This window comes from Arachis stenosperma, chromosome 9 (assembly GCF_014773155.1).
Source record: "Arachis stenosperma cultivar V10309 chromosome 9, arast.V10309.gnm1.PFL2, whole genome shotgun sequence".
In the NCBI taxonomy this organism is placed as follows: Eukaryota; Viridiplantae; Streptophyta; class Magnoliopsida; order Fabales; family Fabaceae; genus Arachis; species Arachis stenosperma.
The window spans coordinates 125,223,324-125,235,433 of record NC_080385.1 but is presented as its reverse complement, the minus strand read 5'-3'; the positions used below and the strand labels follow the sequence as shown (position 1 = coordinate 125,235,433).

Below are 12,110 nucleotides of genomic sequence, written 5' to 3'. Positions count from 1 at the left end.
GAGCTATGACTCACTAAACCCTTCATGGGTTAGGGAGCTCTATTGTAATTCAATGAATCAATAATAGTTTTTATCTTCTTCTTCAATCTTTTCTCTTGAATTTTGTTAGAAAGCTTCTCGATCTAATTCCATTAGTTAGTGTCTTGGGAAAGAAAACTATCCATAATTGGAATCCTTCGGAACCTTGGGAAAGGAAGGAGGATTCATGCTAGAAAAGCTTTCACAGTGAATTGAATTGGGGTTTGGATGGATATTGTGACATGTATCCTACCAAATTGTGGTTCATGAAACTGTGTGGTATAATCAGTGATCGAGCATCATCTCTTCTTATGAACATTTAAACCAAGGGATTGGGAATTTGTTTGTTTTTAGAGAGAATTGGTGAGTGGTGCACAAAATTGTGATCACTACAACACAAAACAATCCCTAGTAATGGCTCCAAAGACTTGGTGCTCAATACCATGGCATAAACACAACTTCGCACAACTAACCAGCAAGTGCACTGGGTCGTCTAAGTAAAACCTTACGCGAGTAAGGGTCGATCCCACGGAGATTGGTGGTATGAAGCAAGCTATGGTCCCTTGTAAATCTCAGTCAGTCAGACTCAAATGGGTATAGTGATAAACGAATAAAGCATAAAGATAAAGATAGAGATACTTATGTGTATCATTGGTAAGAACTTCAGATAAGCCCGCCTGCTAGGAGTTTGAAGCACGTCACAGTCATTCAATCATTGAATCCTACTCAGAATACCACAGACAAGGTTAGACCTTCCGGATTCTCTTGAATGCCGCCATCAGTTCTCGCCTATACCACGAAGACTCTGATCTCACGAATGGCTGGCTCGTTTGTCAGACGAGCACTCGGTTGTCAGGCGATCAACCATGCTCGTGTATCAAGAATCCAAGAGATAAACACTAGAGCCTTGTTGCTTGTAGAACAATAGTGGTTGTCAGTCACTTTGTTCGAGTGAGAATGATGATGAGCGTCACATAATCATCACATTCATCAAGTTCTTGAGTGCAAATGAATATCTTGGACAAAGAACAAGCGGAATTGAATAGAAGAACAATAGTAATTGCATTAATACTCGAGGTACAGCAGAGCTCCACACCTTAATCTATGGTGTGTAGAAACTCCACCGTTGAAAATACATAAGAACAGGGTCTAGGCATGGCCGAATGGCCAGCCTCCCAAATGATCTAAGATAGCATGAAACTCAAAGATAGCTACCAAGATTCTTAGATGTCAAATACAATAGTAAAAGGTCCTACTTATAGAAAACTAGTAGCCTAAGGTGTACATAGATGAGTAAATGACATAAAAATCCACTTCGGCCCACTTGGTGTGTGCTTGGCTGAGCGATGAAGCATTTTCGGTAGAGACTCTTCTTGGAGTTAAACGCCAGCTTTTATGCCAGTTTGGGCGTTTAACTCCCAATTAGGTGCCAGTTCCGGCGTTTAACGCTGGATTTCTGTATCCACTTCGGGCCCACTTGGTGTGTGCTTGGCTGAGCGATGAAGCATTTTCGTGTAGAGACTCTTCTTGGAGTTAAACGCCAGCTTTTATGCCAGTTTGGGCGTTTAACTCCCAATTAGGTGCCAGTTCCGGCGTTTAACGCTGGTTTCTGTAGGTGACTTTGAACGCCGGTTTGGGCCATCAAATCTTGGGCAAAGTATGGACTATCATTAATTGCTGGGAAGCCCAGATGTCTACTTTCCAACGCCGTTGAGAGCGCGCCAATTGGGCTTCTGTAGCTCCAGAAAATCCACTTCGAGTGCAGGGAGGTCAGAATCAACAGCATCTATATCCTTTCAGTCTCTGAATCAGATTTTTTCTCAGGTCCTCAATTTCAGCCAGAAAATACCTGAAATCACAGAAAAAATCCACTTCGAGTGCAGGGAGGTCAGAATCCAACAGCATCTATAGTCCTTTTCAGTCTCTGAATCAGATTTTTTCTCAGGTCCCTCAATTTCAGCCAGAAAATACCTGAAATCACAGAAAAACACACAAACTCATAGTAAAGTCCAGAAAAGTGAATTTTAACTAAAAACTAATAAAAATATACTAAGAACTAACTAGATCATACTAAAAACATACTAAAAACAATGCCAAAAAGCGTACAGATTATCCGCTCATCGCAACACCAAACTTAAATTGTTGCTTGTCCCCAAGCAACTGAAGATCAAATAAGATAAAAAGAAGAGAATATGCAATGAACTCCAAAAACATCTATGAAGATTAGTATTAATTAGATGAGCGGGGCTTTCAGCTTTTTGCCTCTGAATAGTTTTGGCATCTCACTTTATCCCTTGGAACTTAGAATGATTGGCTTCTTTAGGAACTCAGAATCCAGATAGTGTTATTGATTCTCCTAGTTAAGTATGATGATTCTTGAACACAGCTACTTATTGAGTCTTGGCTGTGGCCCAAAGCACTCTGTCTTCCAGTATTACCACCGGATACATACATGCCACAGACACATAATTGGGTGAACCTTTTCAGATTGTGACTCAGCTTTGCTAAAGTCCCTAATTAGAGGTGTCCAGGGTTCTTAAGCACACTCTTATTGCCTTGGATCACAACTTTATTTCTTTCTTTTTTTTTTCTTTCTTTCTTTTTCGTTTTTTTTTTCGCCTCTTTTTCTTGCTTCAAGAATCATTTTTATGATTTTTCAGATCCTCGGTAACATGTCTCCTTTTTCATCATTCTTTCAAGAGCCAATATTCATGAATCACAAATTCAAAAGACATATGCACTGTTCAAGCATACATTCAGAGAACAAAAGTGTTGCCACCACATCAAAATAATTAAACTGTTATAAAATTCAAAATTCATGCAATTCTTTTCTTTTTCAATTAAGAACATTGTTTATTTAAGAAAGGTGATGGATTCATAGGACATTTATAACTTTAAGGCATAGACACTAAGACACTAATGATCATAAGCCACAAACATGGACAAACATAAGCACTAAATTTCGAAAAACAAGAAAATAAAGAACAAGGAAATCAAAGAACGGGTCCACCTTAGTGATGGCGGCTCTTTCTTCCTCTTGAAGATCCTATGGAGTGTTTGAGCTCCTCAATGTCTCTTCCTTGTCTTTGTTGCTCCTCTCTCATGATTCTTTGATCTTCTCTAATTTCATGGAGGAGAATGGAGTGTTCTTGGTGCTCCACCCTTAGTTGTCCCATGTTGGAACTCATTCTCCTAGGGATCAATGGTGATGTCTCCCTCTATGTCAACTCCAACTGAATAACAGAGGTGACAGATGAGGTGAGAAAAGGCTAACCTTGCCAAGGTGGAAGACTTGTCCGCCATCTTATAAAGCTCTTGATTTATGATCTCATGAACTTCCACTTCTTCTCCAATCATGATGCTATGAATCATGATGGCCCGGTCTAGAGTAACTTCGGACCGGTTGCTAGTTGGAATGATTGAGCGTTGGATAAACTCCAACCATCCTCTAGCCACGGGTTTGAGGTCATGCCTTCTCAATTGAACCGGCTTGCCTCTTGAATCTCTCTTCCATTGTGCGTCCTCTTCACATATGACTGTGAGGACTTGGTCCAACCTTTGATCAAAGTTGACCCTTCTAGTGTAAGGATTTCATCTCCTTGCATATAGGCAAGTTGAATGCTATCCTTACATTTTCCGGACTAAAATCCAGTATTTCCCCCGAACCATAGTAAGATAGTTCTTTGGATCCGGGTTCACACTTTGATCATGGTTCTTGGTGATCCATGCATTGGCATAGAACTCTTGAACCATCAAGATTCCGACTTGTTGAATGGGGTTGGCAAGCACTTCCAACCTCTTTTCGGATCTCATGGCGGATCTCCGGATATTCACCCTTTTTGAGTGAAAAGGGGACCTCGGGATCACCTTCTTCAAGGCCACAACTTCATAGAAGTGGTCTTGATGCACCCTTGAGATGAATACTATCCATCTCCCATGACTCGGAGGTGGTAGCTTTGCCTTCCCTTTCCTCTTTCTAGAGGTTTCTCCGGCCTGGATGCCATAAATGGTTATGGAAAAACAAAAAAGCAACGCTTTTACCACACCAAACTTAAATGTTTGCTCGTCCTCGAGCAAAAGAAGAAAGAAGAGTAGAAGAGAAGAAATGAGGAAGGGAATGGTGGTGTATTCGGCCAAAGAGATGGAGAAGTGGTGTTTAGGTTGTGTGAAAATGAGGGGGAAGAAGGTTTATATAGGAGAGGGGGGAGATGGGGTTCGGCCATTATGGGTGGGTTTAGGAGGGAAGGTGTTTGAATTTGAAGGGTGAGGTTGGTGGGGTTTTATGAAGGATGGATGTGAGTGGTGAAGAGAAAGATGGGATTTGATAGGTGAGGGGTTTTTGGGGAAGAGGTGTTGAGGTGATTGGTGAATGGGGGAAGAAGAGAGAGAGAGTGGTGGGGTTGGTGGGGATCCTGTGGGGTCCACAGATCCTGAGGTGTCAAGGAAAAGTCATCCCTGCACCAAATGGCATCAAAAATCACGTTTTGAGCCATTTCTGGCGTTAAACGCCGGGCTGGTGCCCATTCCTGGCGTTTAACGCCAGGTTCTTGCCCTTTTCTGGCGTTTAACGCCAGTCTGGTGCCCCTTTCTGGCGTTAAACGCCCAAAATGGTGCCAGACTGGGCGTTAAACGCCCAACTGCTAGCCTCACTGGCGTTTAAACGCCAGTGAGTTCTTCCTCCAGGGTGTGCTATTTTTCTTCCTGTTTTTCATTCTGTTTTTGCTTTTTCAATTAATTTTGTGACTTCTTATGATCATCAACCTACAAAATAAAATAAAATAACAAAGAAATAAATAAATATAACATTGGGTTGCCTCCCAACAAGCGCTTCTTTAATGTCAGTAGCTTGACAGAGGGCTCTCATGGAGCCTCACAGATACTCAGAGCAATGTTGGAACCTCCCAACACCAAACTTAGAGTTTGAATGTGGGGGTTCAACACCAAACTTAGAGTTTGGTTGTGGCCTCCCAACACCAAACTTAGAGTTTGACTGTGGGGGCTCTTCTTGACTCTGATTTGAGAGAAGCTCTTCATGCTTCCTCTCCATGGTGACAAAGGGATATCCTTGAGTCTTAAACACAAAGGATTCTTCATTCACTTGAATGAACAGTTCACCTCTATCAACATCAATCACAGCCTTTGCTGTGGCTAGGAAGGGTCTGCCAAGGATGATGTTTTCATCCATGCACTTCCCAGTCTCTAGAACTATGAAATCAGTAGGGATGTAATGGTCTTCAATCTTAACCAAGACATTCTCTACAAGTCCATAAGCTTGTTTTCTTGAGTTGTCTGCTATCTCTAATGAGATTCTTGCAGCTTGTACCTCAAAGATCCCTAGCCTCTCCATTACAGAGAGAGGCATGAGGTTTACACTTGACCATAAGTCACACAGAGCCTTCTTGAAGGTCATGGTGCCTATGGTACAAGGTAGGGAAAACTTCCCAGGATCTTGTCTCTTTTGAGGTAATTTCTGCCTAGACAAGTCATCCAGTTCTTTGGTGAGCAAAGGAGGTTCATTCTCCCAAGTCTCATTTCCAAATAACTTGTCATTTAGCTTCATGATTGCTCCAAGGTATTTAGCAACTTGCTCTTCAGTGACATACTCATCCTCTTCAGAGGAAGAGTACTCATCAGAGCTCATGAAAGGCAGAAGTAAGTCCAATGGAATCTCTATGGTCTCATTTTAAGCCTCAGATTCCCATGGTTCCTCATTGGGGAACTCATTGGAGGTCAGTGCACGCCCATTGAGGTCTTCCTCAGTGGCGTTCACTTCCTCCCCTTCCTCTCCATATTTGGCCATATTGATGGCCTTGCACTCTCCTTTTGGGTTTTCTTCTGTATTGCTTGGGAGAGTACTTGGAGGGAGTTCAGTAACTTTCTTGCTCAGCTGTCCCACTTGTGCCTCCAAATTCCTAATGGAGGACCTTGTTTCAGTCATGAAACTTTGAGTGGTTTTGATTAGATCAGAGACCATGGTTGCTAAGTCAGAGGGGTTCTGCTTAGGATTCTCTGTCTGTTGCTGAGAAGATGATGGAAAAGGCTTGCCATTGCTAAACCTGTTTCTTCCACCATTATTGTTGTTGAAACCCTGTTGGGGTTTCTCTTGATTTTTCCATGAGAAATTGGGGTGATTTCTCCATGAAGAATTATAGGTGTTTCCATAGGGTTCTCCTAGGTAATTCACCTCTTCCATTGAAGGGTTCTCAGGATCATAAGCTTCTTCCTTAGATGAAGCATCCGTAGTACTGCTTGGTGCATTTTGCATTCCAGACAGACTTTGAGAAATCAAATTGACTTGTTGAGTCAATATCTTATTCTGAGCCAAAATGGCGTTCAGAGTATCAATCTCAAGAACTCCTTTCTTCTGACTTGTCCCATTGTTCACAGGATTCCTTTCAGAAGTGTACATGAATTGGTTATTTGCAACCATTTCAATTAGCTCTTGAGCTTCTGTAGGCGTCTTCTTCAGATGAAGAGATCCTCCAGCAGAGCTATCCAAAGACATCTTGGATAGTTCAGAGAGACCATCATAGAAAATACCTATGATGCTCCATTCAGAAAGCATGTCAGAAGGACATTTTCTGATTAATTGTTTGTATCTTTCCCAAGCTTCATAGAGGGATTCTCCATCCTTCTGTCTGAAGGTTTGGACTTCCACTCTAAGCTTACTCAGTTTTTGAGGTGGAAAGAACTTTGCCAAGAAGGCATTGACTAGCTTTTTCCAAGAGTCCAGGCTTTCTTTAGGTTGTGAGTTCAACCATATTCTAGCTCTGTCTCTTACAGCAAAAGGGAATAGCATCAGTCTATAGACCTCAGGGTCAACCCCATTAGTCTTGACTGTGTCACAGATTTGCAAGAATTCAGCTAAGAACTGATGAGGATCTTCCATTGGAAGTCCATGGAACTTGCAATTCTGTTGCATTAGAGAAACTAATTGAGGCTTAAGCTCAAAGTTGTTTGCTCCAATGGCAGGGATAGGGATGCTTCTCCCATAGAAGTCGGGAGTAGGTGCAGTAAAGTCACCCAGCACCTTCCTTGCATTGTTGGCATTGTTGTTGTTTTCGGCTGCCATGTCTTCTTCTTCTTTGAAGAATTCGGTCAGGTCCTCTACTGAGAGTTGTGCCTTAGCTTCTCTTAGCTTTCGCTTCAAGGTCCTTTCAGGTTCAGGGTCAGCTTCAACAAGAATGCCTTTGTCTCTGCTCCTGCTCATATGAAAGAGAAGAGAACAAGAAAATGTGGAATCCTCTATGTCACAGTATAGAGATTCCTTGAGGTGTCAGAAGAACAGAAAAATAGAAGAGAGAGGTAGAAGAATTCGAACTTTAGTCAGATAGAGTTCGAATTGTGCATTGAGAAGGAGTGGTACTCCATAAATAGAAGGATGTGAGAAGAGGGGAAGAGATTTTCGAAAATTAAGTGAAAAAGTTTAAAAACATTTTGAAAAACTTTAATTGATTTTCGAAAACCAAGAGTGGAAAAAAAATCAAGTACTTTTTGAAGAAGATTTTGAAATTAGAAATTAAAAAGATATGATTAAAAACTATTTTGAAAAAGATGTGATTAAAAAGGTTTGATTGAAAAGTTATGGTTTTAAAAAGATGTGATTGAGAAGATATGATTTGAAAAACATTTTAAAAAGATTTGATTTTAAAAATTGATGACTTGCCTAACAAGAAAAGATATGATTCAAACTTTAAACCTTTCTCAACAGAAAAGGCAATATACTTGAGATGTTCAATCAAATCATTAATTGTTAGTAAGTATCTTTGAAAAAGGAAAGAAATTGATTTTGAAAGCATTTGATTGAAAAGATATGATTTGAAAAAGATTTGATTTTGAAAAACTTTGAAAACTTGAAAAAAATTTGATTTGAAAACAAAATCCTCCCCCTTGTGCCATCCTGGCGTTAAACGCCCAGAATGGTATCCATTCTGGCGTTTAACGCCCAAAATGCTACCTTTTTGGGCGTTAAACGCCCAACCAGGTACCCTGGCTGGCGTTTAAACGCCAGTCTGTCCTTCTTCACTGGGCGTTTTAAACGCCCAGTTTTTCTGTGTAATTCCTCTGCTGCATGTTCTGAATCTTCAGTCCCCTGTACTATTGACTTGAAAATAGAACCAAGATCAAATAAACAAGGCATGCAAGACACCAAACTTAAGATTAGACACTAGACTCAAACAAAAAACATAAAATATTTTTGGTTTTTATGATTTTGTAAATTTTTTTGTGCTTTTTTCGAAAATTATATTGAAGTAGAAAATAAAGGTTTCAGAATTCTCAATTTGATTTCCAGGAATCATTGCAATGCTAGTCTAAGACTCCGGTCCAGGAATTAGACATGGCTTCACAGCCAGCCAAGCTTTCAAAGAAAGCTTCGGTCCAAAACACTAGACATGGCCAATGGCCAGCCAAGCCTTAGTAGATCATTGCTCCAATAGCAAGATTGATAGAAATCAACAAGCTCTTGTGATGATCAGTTGAAACCTCGGTCCAATAAGATTAGACATGGCTTCTCAGCCAGCCAGATTTCAACAGATCATCATGAAACACTAGAACTCATTCTTAAGAACTCTGAAGAAAAATACCTAATCTAAGCAACAAGATGAACCGTCAGTTGTCCATACACAAGAACAATCCCCGGCAACGGCGCCAAAAACTTGGTGCACGAAATTGTGATCACTACAACACAAAACAATCCCTAGTAATGGCTCCAAAGACTTGGTGCTCAATACCATGGCATAAACACAACTTCGCACAACTAACCAGCAAGTGCACTGGGTCGTCCAAGTAATAAACCTTACGCGAGTAAGGGTCGATCCCACGGAGATTGGTGGTATGAAGCAAGCTATGGTCACCTTGTAAATCTCAGTCAGGCAGACTCAAATGGGTATAGTGATAAACGAATAAAGCATAAAGATAAAGATAGAGATACTTATGTGTATCATTGGTAAGAACTTCAGATAAGCGTATGAAGATGTTTTCCCTTCCGTCTCTCTGCTTTCCTACTGTCTTCATCCAATCCTTCTTACTCCTTTCCATGGCAAGCTTATGCAAGGGTTTCACCGTTGTCAGTGGCTACCTCCCATCCTCTCAGTGAAAACGTTTGCCTATGCTCTGTCACAACATGGGGTAATCAGCTGTCGGTTCTCGGTCAGGCCGGAATAAAATCCATCGATTCTTTTGCGTCTGTCACTAACGCCCCGCCTGCTAGGAGTTTGAAGCACGTCACAGTCATTCAATCATTGAATCCTACTCAGAATACCACAGACAAGGTTAGACCTTCCGGATTCTCTTGAATGCCGCCATCAGTTCTCGCCTATACCACGAAGACTCTGATCTCACGGAATGGCTGGCTCGTTTGTCAGACGAGCACTCGGTTGTCAGGCGATCAACCATGCATCGTGTATCAAGAATCCAAGAGATAAACACTAGAGCCTTGTTGCTTGTAGAACAAGAGTGGTTGTCAGTCACTTTGTTCATGAGTGAGAATGATGATGAGCGTCACATAATCATCACATTCATCAAGTTCTTGAGTGCAAATGAATATCTTGGACAAAGAACAAGCGGAATTGAATAGAAGAACAATAGTAATTGCATTAATACTCGAGGTACAGCAGAGCTCCACACCTTAATCTATGGTGTGTAGAAACTCCACCGTTGAAAATACATAAGAACAGGGTCTAGGCATGGCCGAATGGCCAGCCTCCCAAATGATCTAAGATAGAATGAAACTCAAAGATAGCTACCAAGATTCTTAGATGTCAAATACAATAGTAAAATGTCCTACTTATAGAAAACTAGTAGCCTAAGGTGTACATAGATGAGTAAATGACATAAAAATCCACTTCCGGGCCCACTTGGTGTGTGCTTGGGCTGAGCAATGAAGCATTTTCGTGTAGAGACTCTTCTTGGAGTTAAACGCCAGCTTTTATGCCAGTTTGGGCGTTTAACTCCCAATTAGGTGCCAGTTCCGGCGTTTAACGCTGGAATTTCTGTAGGTGACTTTGAACGCCGGTTTGGGCCATCAAATCTTGGGCAAAGTATGGATTATCATATATTTCTGGAAAGCCCAGGATGTCTACTTTCCAACGCCGTTGAGAGCGCGCCAATTGGGCTTCTGTAGCTCCAGAAAATCCACTTCGAGTGCAGGGAGGTCAGAATCCAACAGCATCTACAGTCCTTTTCAGTCTCTGAATCAGATTTTTGCTCAGGTCCCTCAATTTCAGCCAGAAAATACCTGAAATCACAGAAAAACACACAAACTCATAGTAAAGTCCAGAAAAGTGAATTTTAACTAAAAACTAATAAAAATATACTAAGAACTAACTAGATCATACTAAAAACATACTAAAAACAATGCCAAAAAGCGTACAAATTATCCGCTCATCAGTGAGCCAAGGGATTGGGATCCAATCATATAAGATTGCCAAGCAAAATTCAATGAATGCATTGGTTGAGGAAGGGATAAAACGTTTTGATTCGGAGATCTCAATATCTCCTGAAACCCAATGAATTCCCCATTTCTGATCTACCATTTTCTCTTTATATTCTGCAATTAAAGTCATGCAATCACCCTGATCCCCTTTTAATTTCAGCAATTTAGCTTCTAGCTCTTTAATTCATGCAATTTAAGATTCCGCACTTTTAATTTCTTGCCATTTACGTTTCCCGCCAATTTTACATTCCGCAACTCTCATCTAAATCTTGATTCCGCTCAACTAGAACACACTTCCAATCCGAATTGCTCACTCAACCAATCCTTGTGGGATTCGACCTCACTCTATTGTGAGTTTTTACTTGACGATAACCGGTGCACTTGCCGGAAGGAATTTTTGCCGATCGTGCAATTTCCTAAATCGTAGCTATCAAGTTTATAGCAACATCAAGTTTATGGCGCCGTTGCCGGGGATTGGTTTTCAATTGACAATTCTCAAATTGGAAGTTAACTAGATTGAGCATTTTTCTTGTTTTGTTAATTCAGTTCAAGTTACTTGTTGAATTTTAATTTCTGCACTCTGTTACTTGCTTTCTTTCTTTATGCCTTTAAATTCAAGCAACTAACTCACTGACCCACTAACTATTTGAATTAATTCCTCAACTGCTCTAACCATACTCTTCCATTAACCAAGAGTATTTCACTTGTTTGTTGCCTGTGCTGTGTTCTTGTATGACAGGTAGGAGAGGAGAGACATCAACTCATCCATATACCAAACCAGAGAGGACCCTTCATAAACTTAGAAGGGAAGCAAGAGGGAAGAGAGTACTCGGAGAAGAAGAATCTGAAGGAGAATCTGAGGACAATTTTGAGGAAGCTCTAGATCTCAACATGGATAGAGAAGTTCACAACCATGAGAGAGCTGATGGAAACAATGCCATTTCCGAGAGGAGGGTTCTTAGTTCATACATAAACCCAACCTCTGGGAATTGTGGTAGCAGCATTCAGAAACCACCCATTCAGGCCAACAATTTTGAACTCAAACCACAGCTAATATCACTGGTGGAGAATCATTGTTCATTTGGTGGGAGTGCTAATGAAGATCCAAACCAACATCTCACAAAATTCCTGAGAATTTGCGACACTGTGAAGTCCAATGGAGTCTAGGAAGATGCCTATAAACTGCTCTTGTTCCCATTTTCACTTAGGGACAAGGCAGCTAAGTGGCTGGAATCATTCCCAAGGGGGAGCCTAACAACCTGGGATGACATGGAAAGCAAGTTTCTGGCACGTTTCTACCCCCCACAAAAGGTCAATAGGCTTCGATCTGAGGTTCAGACTTTTAGACAACAAGATGGTGAAACTCTCTACGAGGCATGGGAGAGGTTCAAGGATTTGACAAGGAAATGCCCACCATACATGTTCCATGACTGGGTACAATTGCATATTTTCTATGATGGACTTTCTTATGAATCAAGGAAGGCTATAGACCATTCATCAGGAGGTTCATTGAACAGGAAAAAGACTATGGAAGAAGCCATTGAAGTGATTGAGACAGTGGCTGAGAATGAGTACTACTATGCTTCAGAGAGACACAACACTAAGGGAGTCATGGAGCTGAACCATGTAGATACAATTCTTGCCCAAAACAAGGTGT

General features: G+C 41.0%; 2 non-coding genes across 2 annotated transcripts; one reads left to right on the top strand and one right to left on the bottom strand.

Moving 5' to 3' along the window:
• The first annotated feature begins 6,577 nt into the window (after window positions 1–6,577).
• LOC130953747 (small nucleolar RNA R71) lies at window positions 6,578–6,685 on the top strand. The gene has a single exon (XR_009075909.1). It is a non-coding gene; the product is annotated as a small nucleolar RNA R71 (small nucleolar RNA).
• Window positions 6,686–11,770: 5,085 nt separating this feature from the next.
• Window positions 11,771–11,874, bottom strand: LOC130952262 (small nucleolar RNA R71). The gene has a single exon (XR_009074443.1). It is a non-coding gene; the product is annotated as a small nucleolar RNA R71 (small nucleolar RNA).
• Window positions 11,875–12,110: the final 236 nt, after the last annotated feature.